Source organism: Paroedura picta, chromosome 8, assembly GCF_049243985.1.
Source record: "Paroedura picta isolate Pp20150507F chromosome 8, Ppicta_v3.0, whole genome shotgun sequence".
NCBI lineage: Eukaryota > Metazoa > Chordata > Lepidosauria > Squamata > Gekkonidae > Paroedura > Paroedura picta.
The window spans coordinates 44,652,173-44,675,133 of NC_135376.1; the positions used below are offsets into that span (position 1 = coordinate 44,652,173).

Consider the following 22,961-nt stretch of genomic DNA (forward strand, 5'->3'; position numbering starts at 1 on the left):
CTGCTTCCCCCACTCAGAGCTGCAACCTTTCATTGTTTTTAATCTTTGCAAAGTCTGTCCAGAAATGATGCCAAGGAGAAACCTCCCATGGCTTTGGTGGCCAGCAGAGGGAACTAGAGGACAAGGTAAGGCTGAGCCAGCAGCTATGTCAGAAATATGTCCAAGGTAAGCCTTTGTGATGGCATATCCCAGTAATCCACATGCCGTTACTTGTTAAAGAAATTTAAGGGTTAGAACTGTGCTGGAAAAGCAGGAAATAGCAGCCAGATACCTCCTTCTCCTGTTCCTGCTGCACACCAAACTTTAAAGGCAAGTTATCGTGGATAGTCCTGCAAAAGCATGGATTATTTCTGATGCAGAGGGCCAAATTCTCCCAACTCTGGGTGTTATTTTCAGATTCACATTCTATTACCATACTAGTTATCCCGCATGCCTCTGGCGATAGTAGAAGATACACACACAAACACCCCCTCCCCCCTGCTCTTCCTCTACCTTCAGCAATAGCAGAAAGGACACTATGGAAGTGAGGAAAGGGACAGAATTGTTCTCTTTCAGAAGCACAAAAGCAGCAGGCCAGAGATGGGCCGATCTTCACAGCCTCCTTCATACTTGGGGTCTGATGGGGCAGTTAACGTGACCACTTCTGGAAAGGGAGCAAAATCATTTGTAGCTCAGTTACTGACTTTGAGCTACCAGATGCCTCAAAGTTAAGTCTTGCTGACACCTGTAATTTTTGTGAAGGTCAGGCGTACTAGTGGAATGCCTTCGCTAGTGCAGTGCTGGTGTGCCTGGGCTTGTTCTTGTCCCCTTCCTGACTGTACTGCATCCAGGACACATAATCCCTGTGCAGGCAAAATTTCCTCTATTTTTTTCAGCTCCTGGGCCTGTACGACACGTTAGCTTAACTGTCACAACCTCCCCCAAAGAACTCCACTTGCCCAGGGAGAAAGGAGGATGAAGCCAGTTCACGCCTGTCATTTATATGCCCCCATGTTTGAGGTTTAGTTCTGAAGGGCCAGACTAGGATTATGGGATGCGTTCTTGGCAGATGTGCCTTTAGGGACAACAGGAATAAGGGACTTTTTGGATCTGGCACACATCCTCAATTCAAGCCCATATTTTGACATAGGGGGAAAGAAGATAAGAGGTTCTTCCTTTTTGTGACCTTGGGATTCACTCCCTTTCCACAAGATGATAAATTGCAAAGAACTGTAGCCATCTCGCACCCTGTGCACCTGCAATGAGCTTGCATCCCATGGCAACCCGTGTCCTTTTTGTATGTCCTTGTGACCTTTCTTTTCCCTTACACCAGATTCATTCCCTTGCCTGTATGCAAGTGATTTATTACAGTGGTGCCAATCTGCAGTGACCTTGCACTTTGCCTGATGCGTACTAATAAAGGGTGACCTGCAGGTCAGCAGCATGAGAAGGGTGTGAGCTGAGATGCGAAGATCAGCAGGGTACATATTTGTGCAGAACCTTCCTGCTATGAGTCTCAGGGACTGGTCTAGCTGACTAGCCTAATACCTTGGCGGGAGGAGTAATATGTGATATTTTTGTGCCTAGGTTTAATGGCTAGAAATGCCTGCATGTGTCATTAGCAGTTGAGTATGCACACATGTATTCCTTGGTTTGGGTATAGTTTTAAGGAACAAGCATCAGAAAATATATTCCTGTGCATCTTATGCATGCTTTGCCCTCTTGGACCCCACAGGGGAACTATTCACCCAGCTGCTCTTGCTTAGTTGCTCAATGGTGCACCAGGTGCCTAACTCAGTGGCCTGGGGAGAGAACAAGTCATCACACTGACTACAATTGAGGAAACAAGACGGGATGAAAGGAGACAGGAGCAGTCACATCAGTACCCTGAACTTTGGGGTCTTCTGTTGTGGAGGCAGGATGGTTGCCATCTTGGAATAGTGCTCAATGTTAGAGGGGATAAGTGCAGCACCAATTTCATTGTATTTCACTATTTAAGTGAATGGCTTTTCAGATCTTCCATCTGAAAAGATGTGGTACATAAACACACAGTTCTCCAATGGCACTACTTAAGCTCATTTGCCCATGCTACAGAAAGGATCGTATTGCACTAAATTCTAGTTATATCTATTGACACCGCCATGCTGAAGACTGTGTGGTATGATATTTAATGCAGACACCCCATATTTCTAGGAATTTTTGCAAATTCCAGCTCCATACAAACTGTAGTCCAGTGGTAGGCATCGGAGGCCCGTGGAGAAAAGCTGGTCAATAGACAACAGCCAATCAGCCCAAAACTCCTCCAAGTTCTTCTTTCTGATAAAAGAAGCATCTTCTTGTTGTTGGCCAACTTCGTTGTTGCTGGCATCAGGAAGAAGGGGCGTTTCACCACCCATATGTTTCCTAGGACAGTAAACAGTTACGACAGATGAGCAAAGACAAGGAAGAGCCCCTTGTCTCCCTAAAGGTTTCCGAAGACTGAGCAGGATATAAATCCCCAAATAAATAACCAAATAAAATAACCTGCTCATCAGTTGTGGCATGCTGCCCATTGCTGTTATATGGATAACTTATTGTTTCTGATGAGGAGGAATAGAAAACAAAGAACTACAAGCTGCAATGCAACCAGAACTTTTCCAGCACACTTCGTCTCTAAATATTAGGCTTGTAGACTCTGGTCTTCTGGCAACAAAAGGTCATGTCCACATGGCTCGACATAGTCATAATGTTTCAGCATGTGCCCTTGTCCATGAATCTCATTTGTTTCTCATGTCCTATTTATATGGGTGGAAACAATCCCTCAATGACTTGGGAGAGGGCAGCTGAGAAGAGATTCTTTCTCGGAGAGGAAACTACCATGTTTACACTTTGTTGGTGGAAAGGACTGTAAAGTCATAGCTGATTTATGGTGACCCTGGCAAGAGATGTTCAAGAGGTGGTTAGCCATTGTCTGCCTCCATGTCCTGACTCTGGTGTGCCTTGGAGGTCTCCCATTCAAATCCTAGCCAGGGTGGATCATGCTTAGGTTCCAAGATCTGACAAGATTAGGCTAGCCTGGGCTAGCCTAATCTCAAAATGAGTGCTCTGCAGGCAAGGTAAGTCGTCCTCTGTTTTATGGGGTCGTGTTTGCCGCCCTGTCTTATGGTTCTATGGTTTTATGTAGTAATCTGTTTTAATTGCTAAGGGCTTTTTTACTGGGTTTTTAACAGAGGTTGTAACCCGCCATGAGCCTCTGGAGAGCAGCGGGCAATAAATTCTAATAATAATAATAATAATAATAATAATAATAATAATAATAATAATAATAACAACAACAACAATAATAATAATAACAATAATAAATAATGTTCTATGTCAGTGTCTCTCTTTGTACAAGATCCATTTTATTCATTTAAAATATAGTCGTCACTACTGGGAGTACACAGGAAATACCATTAGTCTCATAATAAAACCAGTGTGGTTAGTGGACCAGAGAGACATGGGTTTAATTTGCAGTCTGCTACAAAATTTACTGGGGGATCACTTGGGCATGAAATTGGGGTCTCTGTGGGTAGGCAGGTAGTTGTGAGCTGCTGCATTGTGCAGGGGATTGGACTAGATGAACCTGGAGGTCCCTTCCGACTATGATTCTCTCGGACCACTTGTACTTTCTGAGCCTAACCCATAACCTTCTCTTTGAGATAGGTTCAGCTGATAAGGAAGGATTGGCCCAGTGAATGAGGGACTAAAACAGGAGGGGATTATATAGATTGTCTTGAGCTGCTCAGAGGATGAGCCTGATGATGATGATATTCAGAAAGCTGTCTTCACACAGAAATAAAAAAGACAGATCACATGACAATATACAATGCATTTGTACCATCACTCTTTGATTCTGTTTTTACTTAGGTCATCCATTGTAACAACAAACAGGGCCAAATCTTCCTGGGAATATCTCGCTCATGGTGATCAGATGATGTTATTTCAGCACTGAAATAGCTAGATTAGTCACTGTGGTTACTAATTAGAAATCTCCTCAATACTTACCTGGGTCTTTAGTGTCACTCTTTATGATGCTCACTCAGTGTTACTGCTAAAACAAGATTGTGTTGGGGACAAATTAGATTTCCTTTTGCCCGTTCCAGACATAATTACATTTCTCCCCTGCCCTCCTACATTTTTCTCCAGATAGTTTTCTCCAGTAAGTTTTGTTCTTTTGAGGGAAATTTCACGTTAAACACAGGATGGAGGGCATGTGGTTACTTAGGATGAGTTAATAGGAACATTGGTGTAATGTGCAGTTCTGTAATTCTGTCTAAATCCAGAAGAAGGACAACATTCGGCACTACAGCATGCCAGGTTTCAGGCTTGATAGTGGGAAAGGAATAACAGGTGAAATCTGTGAAGCCCAAGTGCAGTTTGGTAAGATTTATACTGGGTAGGGCTTCTATACTTAATTCCATGTTCTACTCCCCAAGACTGGCAGAATCAGAAGAAATTAGGCAAAAATAAACATATATGCTAACTTGTATAGTATATGAAAATTATATTTCTCCACTCTGCTTTTCTTGGAACAAAATTTGATCCATCTTCTTAATGTAGAATTGGTTTATTTTCTGAAGCATGTAAGGCACAGGCAGAAAGTCTTGTTAGACTACCAGGATGCAGCATGGATTTTTGAGATTACTAACAGTGTGTCCTTGAAAGATATCTGGGGGACGGTGTTCTTTACAAGATAGTAGATGCCGCAGCAGAAGCTGAATGGAGGAATGCTTAGCTAAGTAATTGTTTTGAAAGACTAGTTAAATATTAAGCCCAGTATTATGAATCTTGGAGCTGAAGTGGCATTTTAAAAACTTCAATGCAGCTATTTGGATTTCCTTTCATCTCAGCCTATCCCATAATTTATACTAAAGGGATTTTGAATTAATTTAAACTTGCTAATACAGGGAGTGGGGGGACTTTTATTCCATGGAGCCTGCAAATCACAACAGTTCCAAATTATTCGTTCTGATTGATCCAAGGAAACTGATGCACAGCCCATGGTAATTTTTAAAAAGCTGGATTGATGCTCTGCGTCCAATTCAGAGATAGGCAGTTTTGCTTAAGTTTAATTGATTTTTTCTAGGTTAGGCCCATTCGTTTTAGCTTACAGGAAAACTCAAGTGGGCTTGCTTACATCAGTTCCATGGATCAGATTGTACCAGGATTGATCCATAACAGCCCATATGAAGCCTCTTGAATGAAGGTTCTCAAGCCTGCCCATGGCTCTTGAGGAGGAGGTTGGACTAGATGGCCTGTATAGCTGCTTCCAATTCTATGCTTCTATAACCCCAATTAAGGACAGCCCTGTCTAGTATGATATACTATAACCTAAGCAAATACATGCAGGCATGTACAGAGAAGAATAATGAATATGAAAAACCACAAGATTCACATAAGCTACTCCTGAAATTCCCCCATCCCCCACAAAAGGCATTTTGGGAATTCTTTGGGACTGTTGCAGAGAATAGGAATTCATTGCTCCTCCCTCTTTATTTATTTATTTATTTATTTATTTATTTATTTATTTATTTATTTATTTATTTATTTATTTATTTATTTATTTATTTATTTATTTATTTATTTATTTCTATGCCACCGCTTTCGGTTGACTTACAGCAATTTACAATAAAATGATAAAAACACAGTTAAACCCCCTAAAAACACCCCTTAAAACAATTAACAATTAGCAAGATGGCAGTCAATAGGAATTCTAAAATAACCCTGCCCCCCCCCCATTCAGCACATGGGTCAAAAGCTCTTTCCCTGGGAGTGAGGGCTCTGACCTGACACACACATTGGGGATCCACTGATGGTACCTCCGGGACCCTGTACTGGCCACAACCATAAGCCTGCAGAAGACCTCCGTTTTACAGGCCCTGCAGAAAGCTGAAAATTCTGAGAGGGCCCTTAACTCTTCCATGAGCTCATTCCACCAGGTTGGGGGCAGGGCCAAAAGGGCCCTGGCCCTGGTCAAGGACAGGTGGATGTCCCGGGGGCCTGGGACAACCAATAAATTTATACCCGCAGAGTGAAGAGCCCTGCAGGGAGCATAGACAAATAAGCCGTCCCGCAGATAAGTAGGTCCCAGGCCTAGGCCGTGTAGAGTGTTAGTTAAAAACAATACCTTGAACTTGACCCAGAAGCAGACTGGTAACCTGTGCAGATGTTGTAGCACCGGTTGAATGTGAGCCCTCCAAGGTGTACTAGAGAGGACCCTCACAGCTGCATTTTGTACCAGCTGCAGTTTCTGGATCAAAGCCAAGGGAAGGCCCACACAGAGTGAGTTACAGTAGTCTAGCCTGGAAGTGACGGTTGCATGGATCACTGTAGCCAAGTGTTCTGAGGACAGGTAGGATGCTGGCAGCTGCGCTTGGCACCGATGGAAAAATGCCGGTTGGGCTTTCCACCCTTAGAAATTGTAGGTAGGATCCAAGCCACCAAATGTAACATCTAAAAATACTAAGCATTTTATTGTTTATAGAGGTGATATAATGCAGTAAAAGTCCAGAGAGATTCATCATTAACAGCAAGCTAATTAACATCAGATGAAGTTGAGTGACATCAATTGAAAATGCTGCAAATACACAAGGTAGGACTTCTAATTTTTTAAACCCTGACTGTGCATTAGTAGTTCCCAATTCAACCACAGAATATGAACAACTTGATCTGCAAATCAGATGCCAAACTCATGACATCAACCTGGTGCTGACTCAGCCCGGGTTCACTACACTAGACCATATGGCATGCATCCATCCATCCATCCATCCATCCATCCAAGAGCATCTCTGGTGGATGACAACTAGTAGAGACACTGCGGTGGAAGCAGAGAAGAATTGTTTGCTACTGCCACTGAACAGTTATTAAAAGCCACCCATGCTGCAACCAGTGGGATTTAAGGCTAGCTGAACACCACCAGCATTCAAACTATCTATTTCCTTCCTTCACCCTCCTTGACTCTCCTGAAAATAGGGAGATGTGCTGGTAAGTCAAGGGATGAAGATTCTATCAGTTATTTTACAGTCATGAAGCGTTCCCTAGCAGCAAGAAGTTCCTGGGAAATGCTACCCAAACTTTATTTCCTTGGGATGAAATAGTTCACTGGAGACAGGATGCCTTTTGCAACATTTACTTTAGCTACAAATACACAAGTCTGGCAAAGATGGTGGCTAAGAACTGTTCCTACAAGGAGTGACCTGCTAGCTTGCTATAGTTATCGAGAGAGAGAGAGAGAGAGAGAGAGAACCTGCTCAGTGCAACTATGGCTTTTAGGTATCCCCTAAATAAACCGTTTGATCTGCAACAGTTATAAGATGCTGTTATTTAACTGCGTGGCAAGAAGACCTTCAGATGCCCTTCTGTGCATTTTAAACCTCTATGAAAAAGATCTGGGCACTTCCTTCCTGGTCTGTTGGCACCATTAGCTGGGAGGAAGGCTGCTTCCTATTCTGATTTCTCAGTGAAACAAGACTGCTATCTGGAGTCCATTGCTTCCATTTGAGGAAACATCTATAATTAAAGGAACAATAAGGGCTAGATTTAGGATGCAAGTCTGCAGTCCCGTTCCAGTGACGTGGAAGGAGGCCCCCAAACATATAAAGCAGGGTACAGTTTATATCAGGGGTGACTACAGTTCCTATGAGCCTCTGGTAGGGGCTTAAGGGAACTGTAGTCCATGGGCATCTGGAGAGCCACAGTTTGGCCACCCCTGGTTTATAGGGACAATGAGGTGCTTATTCCTCTTCCCACCTTTGTATTTCTGCCCATGTTACTTCCTTCCAGTTAGACTCACTTTCTGTATCAAGGCTGGGCTAGCCACTGAGTGCCTGAATGGCCAAGTAGCCAAAGGGAGGGCCTGTTTTATCTAGCCAGATAAAACAGAAACTGTAAGTAGGCAATGGAAATAAATCTAATTTCTATGTTTTTTGTTTTCTTTCACTAGTCAGTTTTCTGCTGGCAACAGTGGAGGGGACTCATAGTACAATCTCTACTCTTGCCTTCCCTTGTCACATCTCAGCTCTTTCAGCAGAACAGCTCCAGTGTTTGACTCATTTCACAGACTGCCCTTCCTTACCTCCCTGCACTGGCTACTAATTCCCTTCCTCTTTTACCATTAGCCAATTGCCCATCCTTTTAGAATCCCAGATTAGAATCTGAAAGACTGTGGCACAAGCCCCGACTCTTTTGCGGAAACTTGCCAAGGGCCAGCTTGGCGTAGTGGTTAGGAGCGCGGACTTCTAACCTGGCAAGCCAGGTTCAATTCCCTGCTCCCCCCACACACAGCCAGCTGGGTGACCTTGGGCTCGCCACAGCACTGATAAAGCTGTTCTGACTGAACAGTAATATCAGGGCTCTATCAGCCTCACCCACCTCACAGGGTGTCTGTTGTGGGGGGAGGAAAGGGAAGGCAAATGGAAGTCACTTGGAGACTCCTCTTCTTCTTCTTCAAACGACCATCTCAGCCATCAGTAGGGCTGTGAGGATAAGACACTCCGGGACCCTACTGGAGGGAAAGGTGGGGTGCAGATAAGTAAATAAATGCATTTTAAATGTGCCGTTTTTTCAGATTTCTTATTTCCTGTTATATTCTTGCAATTCATCTTTATTTCTTCAACCGTGCCATTTTCAGATATCTACACGTACCTGTTCTTAGCAACTCTGCCTTCCATTCCTTTATTTTCAGCCAAAATATTGGCTTCCCCAAACAGCTTGCAGCAATTTAAAATACAGACATATGAAATACAGTGAAGGAGTATCAGAGAAGGTCTGGATCCAGGGGTGGTGGGAAGGGGCCCCTCTTCTCTCTCTGACCTCAGGGAAAGGGAGAGCTACTTCCAGCCAGTGCTATTTCCAGGCTCCCTCCCTCCCCCTGCCTCCCAGGGAGGGTTCAGAGGAGATGGTTATCAACTCTCCGGTCTGTACGCAAAATACAAGTTCTCATCTCTTCTGTTTGCCTGAGGGTTCTGCAAGAAGGGGGGGGGGGAACATTTCAGCCTCTGTTCTGCTTGAAACCAGTTCTGCCACTCAGCTCAATAGCTCAAAAGGGGAAAATTCCTTTAAGTTCTTCCTTAATGCCCACCTTTTGTGTGATGACTTGGCCATTGCTTCTGTGGTCTCATTCCAATCCAGATGAATCCTGAGTGCATATAACTGCATTTGCTCTCGTTGATTAGTTCCTCTTGTCCTTTTTGCTCCTGAGGTCACCTGTCCCAGCCATCACAGCTTCTCCCTGGGACAGGAGCACATCCTTTTGTTTGCATTCCTCTGTTAAGTGTCACATGCAGTTACAAATTGACAATAATATTATAAACCATTACTATGGCTGATCTCCCCCCCACTCTCAATAACATTGCAGTGTAACTTGTTTGGTTTGGAAAAATATAGTGAGACAAAAGGATTAATTTTATCAAGCAAAGTTTTTGGGGAGCTAGAATTTGAAAACTGCTTTAGCCATTAGAACTCTGTCATCAGCTATAAATCACTGGTTCTCTATCACATGAAGAACAAAACTATTTTATAATATAAGACTGCTGGTTTTGGGTAAATACATGGTAATACAAATATTGATGTCAATAATATTATAAACCATTATTATGGCTGATCTCCCCCCCACTCTCAAAAATATTGCAGTGTAACTTGTTTGGTTTGGAAAAATAAAGTGAGACAAAGGGATTAATTTTATCAAGCAAAGTTTTTGGGGAGCTGGAATTTGAAAAGTGCTTTAGCCATTAGAACTCTGTCATCAGCTATAAATCACATGAAGAACAAAGCTATTTTCTAATATAAGATTGCTGGTTTTGGGTAAATACATGATAATACAAATATTGATGTCAATAATATTATAAACCATTATTATGGCTGATCTCCCCCCCACTCTCAAAAACATTGCAGTGTATCTTGTTTGGTTTGGAAAAATAAAGTGAGACAAAGGGATTAATTTTATCAAGCAAAGTTTTTGGGGAGTTAGAATTTGAAAAGTGCTTTAGCTATTAGAACTCTATTATCAGCTATAAATCACTGGTTCTCTATCACATGAAGAACTAGATGGACTAAATGACCTGTATGGCCCCTTCCAACTCTATATCTATGAACAAAGCTATTTTTTAATATAAGATTGCTGGTTTTGGATAAATACATGGTAATACAAATATTGATGTCAACAAGACTCATAGTAGCCCAATCACATATTGTAATAATTTCAAACACTTGCTAAGTCTGTGATTAGGGGGTATACATTTTCTATAATATATAGTCCATAATATATATATAGAATAAACTAACATATGAAATGTCCTTTCCCCCCCCCTACAACCATACTGCTTGGATTATTATAACAGAGGATGCAAATAGTGATGTACTTAAAATTAATCTTAACTTTATCCTGGCCATGGGTTGGATTGCACAGAGGTGGGATCAGTCAGTTTCTAGCAGGCATGAGCATTCCTGCACAATTTGGCCTGGATAGCTTCCTCCTTGACCCCCACTTGAAACTTCTTTCCCTACAGATCCCTGTATATCCTTGCATACTGGTGAAGCACGTCCTGGAGGTGACGCTCATCTTTGAGGCGCTGCAGTCCCCCCTCCCTTGTTCTTGTTGCTACGGATGTTGGAGGCAGTGATTTAATTAAGCCCTCCACCTGATGGAGACAGAGCCAGCCAGATGCAGTGGGAGCTGCCGAAACTGGGCAGAGGCAGGAGGATGGCATGCAAACACATTTCCCAGGCTCCATCTGTGCCTTCCTTCTGTCCATGCCTCCCTGCTTCCCACAGAACCCTACAGTTCAGCTTCCCACCTGGAACTGGGATTCCCTCCAGCCTCAGAGAGGCGGAGAGAGAGACAGAGAGATCCTGCTCCTTCAAGGTGATCTAACTCGATTAGTGCAATGTTGGCAGAAAGGCTGGGGACGTGTGTCTGTGTGTGTGTGTGAGCTTTCTGGGTCTCCTCCTCGCTCTCTCTTTTCTGCCTTAATTGGAACCCTTTGAGACCAGGCAAAATCGCATTAGCACCAGGCCCCGGAACACAAAGCCATCCATCTTTTTTTATTACAGCGTAATGGGGCTGCTCGCGAGGCGGCGTTCGATTTGTCACAGGCCTCGTTCGCTGATAACGGGCATTTGTCATCACTTTCTGCCTGTGTTAATGTCATCATCGGCGAGCTGACAGCCCGGTCCGTTGAGGGAGCCCAGGCGACACAGCACATCCGTCAAGCTAATATTTCCATGGCTGTGGGGACCGGGCGGGCCAGGGACACACATTAAAGCACTGAGGAGGGGACAGGAGAAAAAACACCATTGTCATTAATTAAAATGTTAGGGTGGGAGGCGCAGATGCACATGCCATCAGCTTGAGTGTGCCATGGCGCGTGTGAGCGTGGGGCTGCCGGTGCGTATGCACACTACCTGCGTGTGTTTGTGTGTGCCCTATTAACAAGCACCAGCTTGGACTGTGAAGTGCATTTAAAAGCTATTTGGGACTGGGGAATCCAGAGCATGGTGAATAGGAAGGTCATTGTTAATAAGGGAGGGAGGGAGGGAGGGTGTATGTCAGGGAGGGAGAGCATGTGTGCCTCTCTGCTGCTCCCCTGGAGTGTCTTTGCTTCTCTATCACATTATTGTCGGTCATTCATGGACATCTGAGTGTCTGATATATTTGGCAGCCAAGGCTCCTTCCGAGCTGACAATGTCAAACAGAGGCTACAAAGCAGGTTTGGGGCAGGTAAGGATGAAAACCTAGCTGTAAAGCAACCCGATTTGAGTTACAAAGCTTATAAACTAGTGCGGCTGGCCGTTTTAATATTTCAGTTTCATGTAAGAGGTGGGATGGGCTAGTGGAAGAAAAGTGGGGCAGGATGGAAGTCTGTTTTGGCAGAACCATGAGGAACAGACTGCTGTGGAATTGTTCTAAACAGCCTGTGCTGGGAAGACCTCGGTTCAGATCTCAGCTGGGCGATTAAGTTTACTGGGTAACATAACACCAGACCACTCCTCACCTTCACTGCATCCCTCTCCCCCATCTGCAATAGGGAGATAATTATACTGGCCTGCCTTACTGAGTTGTCCATAGGGTTTCCTGAACAATAAAGACAGGTTCTGTAGAAATCCTTTCGGGGCGGGGATGGGCTGACACAATGAAAGGGATGGAGGACTTTGAAATGAGACATAACATTAAACAAGTGAGGATGCTGCAGCCTGAACCCATGCTAGTGCAGGAACAAAACTGATTTCTCCCTTCTCTGACTGTTGAATCATTTCAGTGAGAATACATGGTCCACAACCATTTCAAGCTGAGCTTTATGGCAGCAAGTGAGGAGAATTAAGCCAGAAATGTACAGGTCACGTTATCTTCAAAATCCACTAAAATTGATCCATTTTTGTATATGGGGACTGAAGTCAAATTATAGGGCTCTGTGGGGCCTTCAGGGTAAGGGCCCACACTATATCAATCTCCTGGCTCTCTAAATTTCCACTAAAAAGCCCTTCTGCAGAAGGTTTTGCTGATGTTTGGAACAATGGAGGGCTCTCTGGGTGAGCTGCAATAACAGTGGGAGAAAGTGGTATAGGATCCCCGGTGTGGTCGTTCATCTTCAAGAGTCGACTTGAGCCTCTCTGTAATAGACTTTCTCTCTCCAGAGCATCAAAAGATGTCAGAAGCAGAGTTGGGACTAATTGCAGAGGTGCACCTCTCTCTCAGTATGCAGGTCTATAATTGTCACTAGCTGCCCTGTGTCTCCAAGGCATATTTTTGTCATTGCTTGCTTAGTATGCTTTCACAGGCCGGGCCATAACCAACCAGCCTAGGATGTTCGCCCTACAGCTATGTATGCAATTCTCTCTTGCTTAGGATCTGTACTTCCATGGTCATCTTCTCAAAATATTTGTGAAACCCCAGAAGTGGTGTCACCATGTAGGATATGGTTGGGAAGCATAGCTTTGTGCATGCCCACCCAGGGCCCTTCCCCTTCCCACCCTCTCCAGGCCCACAATTTTTACACACATATGCACACACACGCAACTGTCAAGAAACCCCAGGGTCTCACCAAACCCTGGTTGAGAAAGCCTACCCTAACCACTTCAGACACCACGAAGGTACTTGAAACAGCTGGTTCACTTGACCTAACTTAACAGGGACCAAAGGATAACTAGCTGGAAATGATCAATCATTTGTTCTCTATAGAGAAATGCAAAAATTGTGTGTGTTTGTGTGTGTGGAGAGAGAGAGAGAGAGAATGACTTTTGCAAAGGGAAGTCCTATTCACTAATCTGCTCAATTTTTTTGAAAGCCTTAGTAGCATGTAGTTAGTGGTAATCCATCAGACAAAGTTTTTGACAAAATGATTCACGAAAGGATTATGAGTAAATTTAGCAGTTGTGGGATAAAACAGTAGGCCTTCTCATGGATCAGTAATGCATTCAAATATCAAAGGCAGAGCAGAGATAATTCGCAGCAGAAAAATTAAGCAGAGGAATCTGTAGTGGCATCAACTCTTTATTATCAAGAGTTGGAGTAAGCAGAGAGAGGGAGAGAGTTGTAGCTGACAACACATTATTTATGGTGGTAAAATCCCAAATGGACTCTTAAGGAGCTCCCCCAAAAAATCTTGAAATGGAGTAAATAGGTGGCAGAATGGCCGATTAACATTATTGAATGCCAAAAATAAAGTTTTTAACATACAATCCTGTTGGGGTCTGAACTGGCAGCATCAGTGAATACTTGGAGGACAGCTTAATGAAAATGACAGCAGTTTGCAATAGCAAATTCAGGGTCCAGGATTATCAGAAGAACTAGGATGAAGCGCATTGTATCCAGAATAGGCGCTAGTGCATGGGAGTGGGAAAAGTCAGTGGAGAGGTCTGGAAGGACATGTGGCTGCAGGGGTGTGTAGTAGGGGTTGTGGTGTCATTAGGGTGTGTGAGTGGAAAGATGTGTGGCAAGGATGTGTACTCTTCAGGTTTAGTAGAGTGTGGAAGAGGACTCACCTGTGGGAAGTGTGGTATGGCTGTTGTGTGCGTCGATCAGAGGAGGAGCTCATGGTAGATGACATTCTTTGTCACAATGTGGTCAGATTGTGGGTGGAGCATTCCCTGCTCTGGTCGAGGGGTAACACGTACCCTTAAGTCTGTGAAACATCTGACTCATGCCATGGCGACATATATTTGGATTGAATGGGGATGAGGGGCTGCAGGGATAGGTAGGGGAAGGGTGACATGGGACGGGTGGAGGGAAGTGTGACATGGAAGAGGGTGAATGGGGAACATGAGATGATGGTGGGTGCAGGGGTGGAGGTAGCACCAGCATGGAAGCAGGCTAACTGGGATTTGGGGCGTGGATGAGCAGGCTGGCGGGTGGGAGGTGGAGTCATCCAGGCACAGAGGAATGGAGGGGGGTGGGGGTGGGGATTGCTGGGGTATGGTTGGGTGAGGAGGGGAATTTTCCAGGTAAGGGGTGGGGAGTGAACAGCCGGTTTGCATCTCGCAATGTGACTCTGAGGCATTGTACCATTTTGAAGTCCCATCTCCAAACCTCAAGGAATATTTCCAACCCAGGGGTAGCCAACCTCCAGGTGGTGCCTGGAGGGGTTCTGGAATTACAGCTCATCTCCAAACTATAAAGATCAGGTCCCCAGGCAGAATGGGATGCTTTGGAGGTTGGACAGGGTTGTTGTACAGCAGAAACATTTAAGGCCTCCCACACAGGTTTGTTGTGGAGTTGAAACACTTGAGGCCTACTGCACAGGGTTGTTGTGCAGATGAAATAGGAAGCTAAAGAACTTCTGCAACAGCATCCAGTTTCATCTGCACAACAATCCTGTGTGGTAGGCTTCTAATCTACAGAGAGTCACGGAGAAGAAATACATATGGCTTGGATGCATCTTTCCTCCAGCAGCAATGCCGGTCATAGCAGTATTTTATGGGAGAAGGGGTTTTTCTGTGGCCTCCCTGTCAGCCAGCTGTTAGGCAGAAGAGAAAAGCTTCCCCCCCTCAAAAGCACAAGTACGCTCACAGACTCCTTTGCGTTGCTCTCGGAAACACTTCCCTCACCTCAGTCAGGGGCTGTTTGAGGTTCCTTCACAGCAGGCGGGGGGGGGGGAACTAGCTCACTGGGTGGCTAACTCACTGGGCAATGGACTCCGATGAACTGAAAGAACTGTGAGGAGATGGTGAGGGACAGGACACGCATGTTGATTGGGTGGCCGCTGGGACACAGCCAGGAGGACGCAGCCAGGAGCCGTACGGGCAACCAGATTAGCCAGTAAACGGCGAGGCCCAACTCCTCCCACCACCCCCTTACTGGTTTATTTATATGGTATATAGATAGATAGATGGTAGATAGACTGTAAAGTAGCAATTTAACAATGTCTCTATATAAACATATGGTATGTGCAGTCCTGGTTTCTCACAGGATATAATAGAACAGGAAAAGAGCAATCAAAACAATCAGCAGTTGAAACATTTTTCCCAAGAAGAAAAGCTTCACAGTTTCAACTTTTTTTTGTTTTAGAAGGACTAAGAGGCAATATGATAGAGCAGTATAAGATAATGCATATGGGGAAAGACTACCAGACAGAAAAGTACATAAAACGTAATGGGAATTGCTACTGTAAGGCATGGCAACAGGCAGTGGTTTAGGTCCCCTCAAAGGGGGGTGGGATGGTTTGGGGTGGCAGGGGTAGGCATTAAAGTATTTTTGATAGGAACACCCTCGCACTGCCCAGGGCCACCGTCCTCACAATGGTGCTGGGTAATGATCTGGTGATTGATTGAGAACTTTCCATCTGTGGAAAGGTCCCAAGCAATGTTTATTTGCCAGCTCTTGCACTATTTAGTGCCAGCCTCCTCGAGGGACTCTTTCCCCTGCTTTGACAAACCCAGTCATAACCTTTTCCGCCTTTAATACCAAGGAGGAGAACAGAAATCGAACAAGACGAGAAATAGCTTTATTTAGGATGGGGGAGTAAATTATACCACTGAAATGTGTGTGAGAGAGATTTTTCCTCTTCATATGACCACTAGAGCCTGTTAAGAACAAAGATCTGGGTCTACCCAAGGCACTTTCTCAATCACCCAGAAAAGATTACATAGGAGCTCCATATACCATTGTGTGCCAACACCAGTCACCCCTCTAAACAGCCCACTTTCACCCCAAGTGGACTGAAGTTAAAACAAGATCCATACTCTTTTTAAGCAACCTCTGAATCTTATCTGTCTTAAACCTCCACTCAAGGACTCTTGTCCCTTCTGCTCCCCTCCCCCAATCCCTCCTTCTTCCAAGTGTTCTGTTTATCTCTGGAATCTGTTAACCGTTTTCATTATGCTGTAGTTTAATTGACTCTCACACTCTACATATAAGTTTGAACTGATTATTTCCATTCCATGACATTGTATCTGAGGAAATGTGCGTGCATACGAATACCTGGGAGATTTCCGCACCTGTAAAAACAGTGAAATGCTTACCTTTTGTTGTTGTTATATTCTGGCCCCTCCATATGACGTCACCAACATGCAGCGTCTGGGCAGTAAACAGCCGGCTACATTCTCCATTTTAAAGCACTAGAAGTGGATTCACCAACCTCTGTAATGCTACCTAATGGAGAGCAGTCAGCAGGCAACCAGCTGAGGGAAGTTATGGAGGCTCCCACCTCCTTCTCCAGGGGAACGGGAACATCTTTTTTAAATGTCTGAAATCCTGGAGCAGCAAATAGGTGGACAAGCGTGCAGGTGATGCCAGAAAGAATTTCAAAATGTTGTAGCACAAAGCATGCCTCTTTAAAGCTCCCCCCCCCAATAGAGAATGAGATTAATTTTTAAAATTAACAAGACTCATGATTCAAGAAGGGGTAGTGTTCAAAAAGTGCTATGCATCTATGATCAGATACATAGGCATAGCAACAGAGAAGTATGCATTTAAAAAAAATTAGCAGGCCTCATGGGACCTTTAAACTTTAAAGTTTAAAGCATGAAGAAAGGGGATTGGCTGCCTGGCTTATAAACCATGTTGCTCTCTTCCGCCATTTCAAGCAGGCGATGTGGAGGGTGGGAAGCATGAAAAGGCGGCAGAGAAGAGCGAGATAGGAAAAAGGTAAGGAGGGGTCGGGAGGCACTATTATATTTAATGTTAAGCCATTTGGTTGGCATAATGCTATTTTTACAGATGTGCAGAAATGACCCTGGAATAAAACTTTGTTGGGCTTAAAGGTGCCACTGGAGTCTAAATTTGTTCAAGTGTTCTGCGACTCCTGATTGATTGTTTCTGGCTTTCTTTTCAGGCCGCCAGGGCAAAAGGAGGCTTGGCACATACTGGAAAAGGGTTGGACTTGGCTCTCTCTATCACAGGGGATTAGAGGTATTCATGTATACATCAACAGCTATTAGCAATCACAATATTAAAGGACACCTGTTCGTTGTAAGGGTGATGGTGGGTAAAAACAGTGAGGGGAAGCTGATGTCTTCTTGCATTCCTTATATGAGTTTCTTGGAAGTATGAAGCTGTTTTATACGGAGTTAGCTGTTTTTGGCCATTCAAGTTTGGTGTGATCCACTCTGTTGGGCAGTGGCCTTCAAGGGGCTCTTGTAGAAATGTAGAGCTTGAAAAGATCCCAAGGATCCCAGCAACACAGGAAATGCACCACTCCTCCCCCAGTGGCTCCTCCTCTAAGCCCAGAGGAAGGCAAAAAACCTCCAAGATCCCTTGGCTGATTTGGTCTGGAGGAAAAATCCTTCCCGACCCCATTGTGGTGACTGGAATTGCCCTGGACATGTATGAAAGAGCCACGAAAGCCAAGCACTGGCTCATCCCTTCCTGCCTTCCCTTTCATGCTCTTTCTAAACTTACAGAATGTACATTGCTGTCAGATGGCCATCCATCATCTACTTAAAAATCTCCAAGTATGGTAGAGATCTTACATATTGCCTGCTAGCTGAGCCATTTAAACAAACCTGGTACCTTCTGTATACAAAACAGGCGATCTTCCATTGAGCTGTGACCCCCATCCAAAAATCTCTTTGGCCCCCTCTGGAAACAGGATACCAGACTAAATGGACACTTGGTTTGATTCTGCAGGGATATTCTTTTGGTCTGGTCTCTGGAGCATTTGGAAACTAGGAAGATAGCCTTTATCATCCTAGTACTAAGGCATACTGAAGAAGAAAATGCATTTTGAGTTGACAAGATGCAAGGATTTAAAATATTTAGGAATATGAGTGCCATAAAACGTATTCATAGCTCATTGGTAGCACAGAGAACTAGAAATATTTTTACAGCCATAACAGTGTCTGCCACTGGCAGGAACTGATCTTGTACACCCAAAATGTTTCTCACTCTCAAACCCAGTCTTTTTATACGTACATAAAAAGGTAGTCTAAAAGATTTCACATTAGCACTTAAACTCAGTGAAGGATTAAGGTAATGACTAATCCCAAATCACTTAGTGAACTTTATGATTGATCAGGGATTTGAACCTGGGTGTCTTTGGACTTAAGTTCAATCATCTAGCCGCTATATTACATATGCAAACATCACCATCAATTAGTTAATTAAAATACATATATAACAAAAATCTATCAACAAGGATTCTCTCCACTTATGTGGAACACATCTACATTAGGGGCGAGAATCCTTTCCCCCTGCCCTCTCCCCCCTTACCTATTGCTTCCCCCTCTCAAACACACATATACCCAGACTCCCTCCCCCCTTTTCCCTCCTCACCTTTAGCGGTAGGAGGACTGTCATATTTGGCGATCCTGTCTCCTCAGCTGGGGGACCCGTGGCTCTCTGCTGTAGGTCTCCTTTGAGTCTCCTGTGATTGGGTCTCTGCAGGGAGCACTGCCAGGGCTGCCCTGTCCTCCGTGGGTGCACCTCTGCAGCTGAGCCGGCCTGCGTCACCACGTCTGCCCTCCACAGACACTGCCTCCATGGCTGAGATGACCAGCGCCTCCGCGGCTGGCTTGCCTTCCACAGATATCATACAAGAGTATAAGAAGGACGGTCTAATAATTAAACCAAACAGAGAGAAACAGACCTATCCACTGACAATATGATAGATAAAAGAAAGAAAAATGTCCTATTTTTGTAGTTTTCCTTGTTTCTTTATTCTTTAGGACTTCTGTCAAAACGGAATCCAGGTAATATCCATTTTCAGTGAGATTTTCAGTGAGGGGAATGTGTCAATACAGACTGGTATCCCCATACCTATGTGATCCTAAGAAGACCTGCATCTTAAATTGTTTCTGGAAGCAAACTGGAAGCCAGTGCAAATGGGCGAAGACTGGAATGACCCAAACATAACATTTTTTCACCTGACAAACAGTAATTATGAAATTACTTTCACTAAATCAGCCAGGTGGCACAATGTTGGGAAACTATCAGTTTGCAGACACATTTCTTTAAAAGCATTTCAGGCATTAATCTACCCTAAATTAATAACAATGTTCATATATGTGTAGTTTGATCCCCCGCCCCCCCAGCTATCCAATCCAAAATGGTACATGAAAACTAGTCATAGCCAGCATGGTGGATAGGAGGATAATGTTGTAATTCAAGATGGGTAGCCATGTTTGTCTGTAGCAGTAGAAAATAACAGGAGTCCACTAGCACTTTTAAGATGAAGAATTTGGGGCAGGGTATTAGCTTTCATGAGTTTATGCTCATTCCATGCTGCAAATTATGCATTAATTTTATTTTATATTTTAAACTGCATTTCAATGTTTTTATGTTTGCTACCTATTGGCCCCTGATTGGGAAGAAAGGCGGTTGAAAATATTTTCAATTAAATAAACATAATTTCATCAAGAACTGTAAACTCTTTGTCAGATGTGATTCGCAGAGCTACACTATCAGGAGGTTCTTAGATTTAGATGAGTGTCAACAGAGTCTGGTGGTGAGTCAGCCTCAAGAAGCAAATTGAGTTTGGATCCTCCATTCTGGATCTTCTGTTCAGGGGTCTCACCACCCTCTTGTAAGCTCCTTTCTCCGGGTATTTGCTTCTGAACCACTTCCTGCGTTATTGTGAGTTTCCTCCCCCAATGTTTTGATTTGCCCATTTTTATATCCCGGCATACCAGCTATGCCATCGCACCACTAGCAATCCCACAGTAGTATAAGATGTGGTAGAGTACATTTTTACCATCTGCCCTTTGCAATCCAGTCTGAAAGTTAAGGAAGCACCAATTCATAAACGGAAAGGTAATTGCGTTTCTCATCAGGAAAGTCCATTTGCGGCATAAGCAGAGGGGAAGAGCTGCAGATGAGGGAGGGAAACATCCATAGTCCCCTCTGGTACCTTGTGTGGTGTGCTAACAAGTCCTCCCCCCTCCCCCTCCTCTGAGCCAAATCCTTTGAGATAGTAAGTGCAGCGTATCCCCAGATGGGGAGTGTAAATGCTTGTTCTTTGTAAATGAAGAACATAATTAACATTAAATTAAGGTAATACAAATGAAGACAACCCAGAGCCTGACAGGATGAGTGTTTGGGGAGGCAGTACAGAGAAGTGATTCATATTTTTAATTTACTGTGCAAATAGATGAGCAGGGCTTGGGGAGAGGGGGGAAGGGCCATCTAAGTGTGGAGTGGGGATTTTTCCCCCCACTGTTGTTCTGCTGTGCTTTAAGCACACAATGACTGTTAAAGTCAACTGCCCATATAATGGGACATCTCCTACATGACTGAACTTCGAGAGGCAGCTTGGTGTAGCAATAAATCCTTTTAGTGCTATCTGCCTGGTACACAACCTTGGGGGAGCAGCAAGAGATCATGAGGTAAATACACCTTCTTCCACCTCACAGATACCCAGGGGAAAGGACCAGAAACCTCTGCCCAGTGCCCAGAATGGAGGAGAGGCTCCCGCCTACAGCACTAGACTGTTTTAAGACAGGCCACTGAATGGCTCAGAAATGGCATGGCCCCACGGGGGTTTTGAAAATGGAAACATATCTACCTTGGTTGGGACTTTGTCTGGTTCTTGGTTCATAGTGCCTCCCTGTCACCAAAAGGCTACAATGCCTGAAATCAAGTGAGAAACCGCCTTTTTTGTGCTGACCTAGAAGTGCTGATTTAAGAACATATTGGCTGAAGCATACTTTGTGAAGCTCATTTTGCAGAAAACCGCATTTATCAAGGACATTTCAAAGCCTTCTGACAGTTGCAAGCAAACTCATCCTATTCAAGGGCAACTAAAAAAAGGCCCTGAAACTTGGAAAAATCCTTCAAGACAATCATATGCTTGGCTGGCTTCATTGCAGAGATCATTATTAGGACATAACGAACAGCTAAGCTATGAGGCCAAGGGTTCATTTCCGTTTCAGATCCCAAACTTCCAGGGAAGAACTGCTCTCTGGCACAGTGCTGGGTTTCAGTATTCAGCATCTTCAGCTTCTCAGTAATCAAAACTGACAATGGATACTTGCTTTGGGCTGCAGTGCCACCAATATGCTGATAATACCCAGCTCTACCTTTCTTTCCCGTCTGATTCCAAGATGCTGTTAATGCCCTGAATCAGTGCTTGGAGTATGTAATGGGCTGGATAAGGTTTAACAAGCTGAAACTTTACCTTGACAGGACAGAGGTTCTCTGGGTTAGCTGAATGGAAGCTCTAGGATTTGTGGCCTTTCCTGTGTTGGATGGGATTACACTGCCTTTGAAAAGCCAGGTTCACAGCTTGGGAGTGCTACTTGCTATGGCAGTCGCCCTACAAAACCCAGTTTGGAGTGCTTTTGCCCAGCTTTGGCTGATGCATCAATTGCTTCTGTTCCTGGGTCTGTTAGATCTAGCTACAGTGATCTTACTTACATCTAGACTGCTTGGGACTACCCTTGAAGAGTGTTTAGAGGCTGCAGCTATTGTTGAATGCTGCACCAGGCTGCTTGACATCTGCAAACACCTGTAAGCTGATCCTTGGATCTGTTCACCTGTCCACATCCACATCCACTGAGTGGCTGCCTGGCAGGTTTGTGCCTCTTCAGTAGTTGTGGTGGTAGAGCTTCATCTCCTTCTGTCTTGTAAGCCACTTTTGTACAGCATAGCAGGCCCAGGTCAGCTCATTAATGATGAGGGAGATGACTCCCATGAGTCTATGTAAAAAATGTGTGTATGTGAAAGAACATCAATGATAACAGGCTTACCAAATGATATATCTTTTTAAAAGACAGTGGCTATAATCACTGGCTGACTGATTAACCTGTCCACTGTTTATTGATGTGATTGGCTGTTAAGTGGTGATCAGTGAGTATAAGTGGAGGGGGGCAGGGGCTTTGCAGATGTCAAGCATATTATGAAGTTTGTAGTATCTTTAGTTGCTACTTCTTGACATAACTTCCCTCCTCCTCCAGCTGTCAGTGGGGGACATGGCAGACTGGGGTAACCAATGCAGGTACACCAGTGCTGGCTACACACAGGTAGCACCAATGACACCAGAGGACATTCAAACCCACAATGTTTCTGTTGGTGGGGAACAAGGAACCAAATTGTCTCTACCTCAGGTTCTCTCTCCATCCCTTACCTTCCTCCTCCTCACATCGAGAACTGCCGGGAGAGAGGGATGCCGAAGTGAGCTGCCCTCATGTCACCATGGAATATCCTGGCTAATTTTTTTTCCTGGCAAATGGGCAAGAAGTACTTTTAGGTTGTATGAGCAGGGAATGAAAGTTTCCCTTGATTCTAAAGAACAGTAATTTATTTTTATGTAAAACACTTGTTAGTGGCCTTTCTTCATGAGAAGTTTGCTCTTTTATGTTGGGCCTGCCACTGAGAAGGCCCTCTCTTGTTTGCCAACCAAACAAACTTCTTTGATTGATGGGACAGTCAAGAACATATGGAAGAAGACTCTCCTGCAGATACTGTTCCCAAGCCATGTACATCATTAAAAGTTAAAACCAATACCTTTAATCCATAACCAGTGAAATTGCAGTAATATCAGGGTCACATGCTCCCAATACCTGTCTCCAACCAGCGGCCTAGCTTGCACAACTTG

General features: G+C 44.2%; 1 long non-coding RNA gene across 2 annotated transcripts; it reads left to right on the forward strand.

The window, feature by feature from the left end:
• The first annotated feature begins 242 nt into the window (after positions 1–242).
• Positions 243–17,379, forward strand: LOC143842626 (uncharacterized). Of its 2 annotated transcripts, none has more exons than XR_013233234.1 (3): positions 243–309; positions 6,485–6,592; positions 17,265–17,379. It is a non-coding gene; the product is annotated as an uncharacterized LOC143842626 (long non-coding RNA). The 2 variants fall into 2 exon arrangements; XR_013233235.1 differs by lacking the exon at positions 17,265–17,379 and adding an exon at positions 10,506–10,585.
• Positions 17,380–22,961: the final 5,582 nt, after the last annotated feature.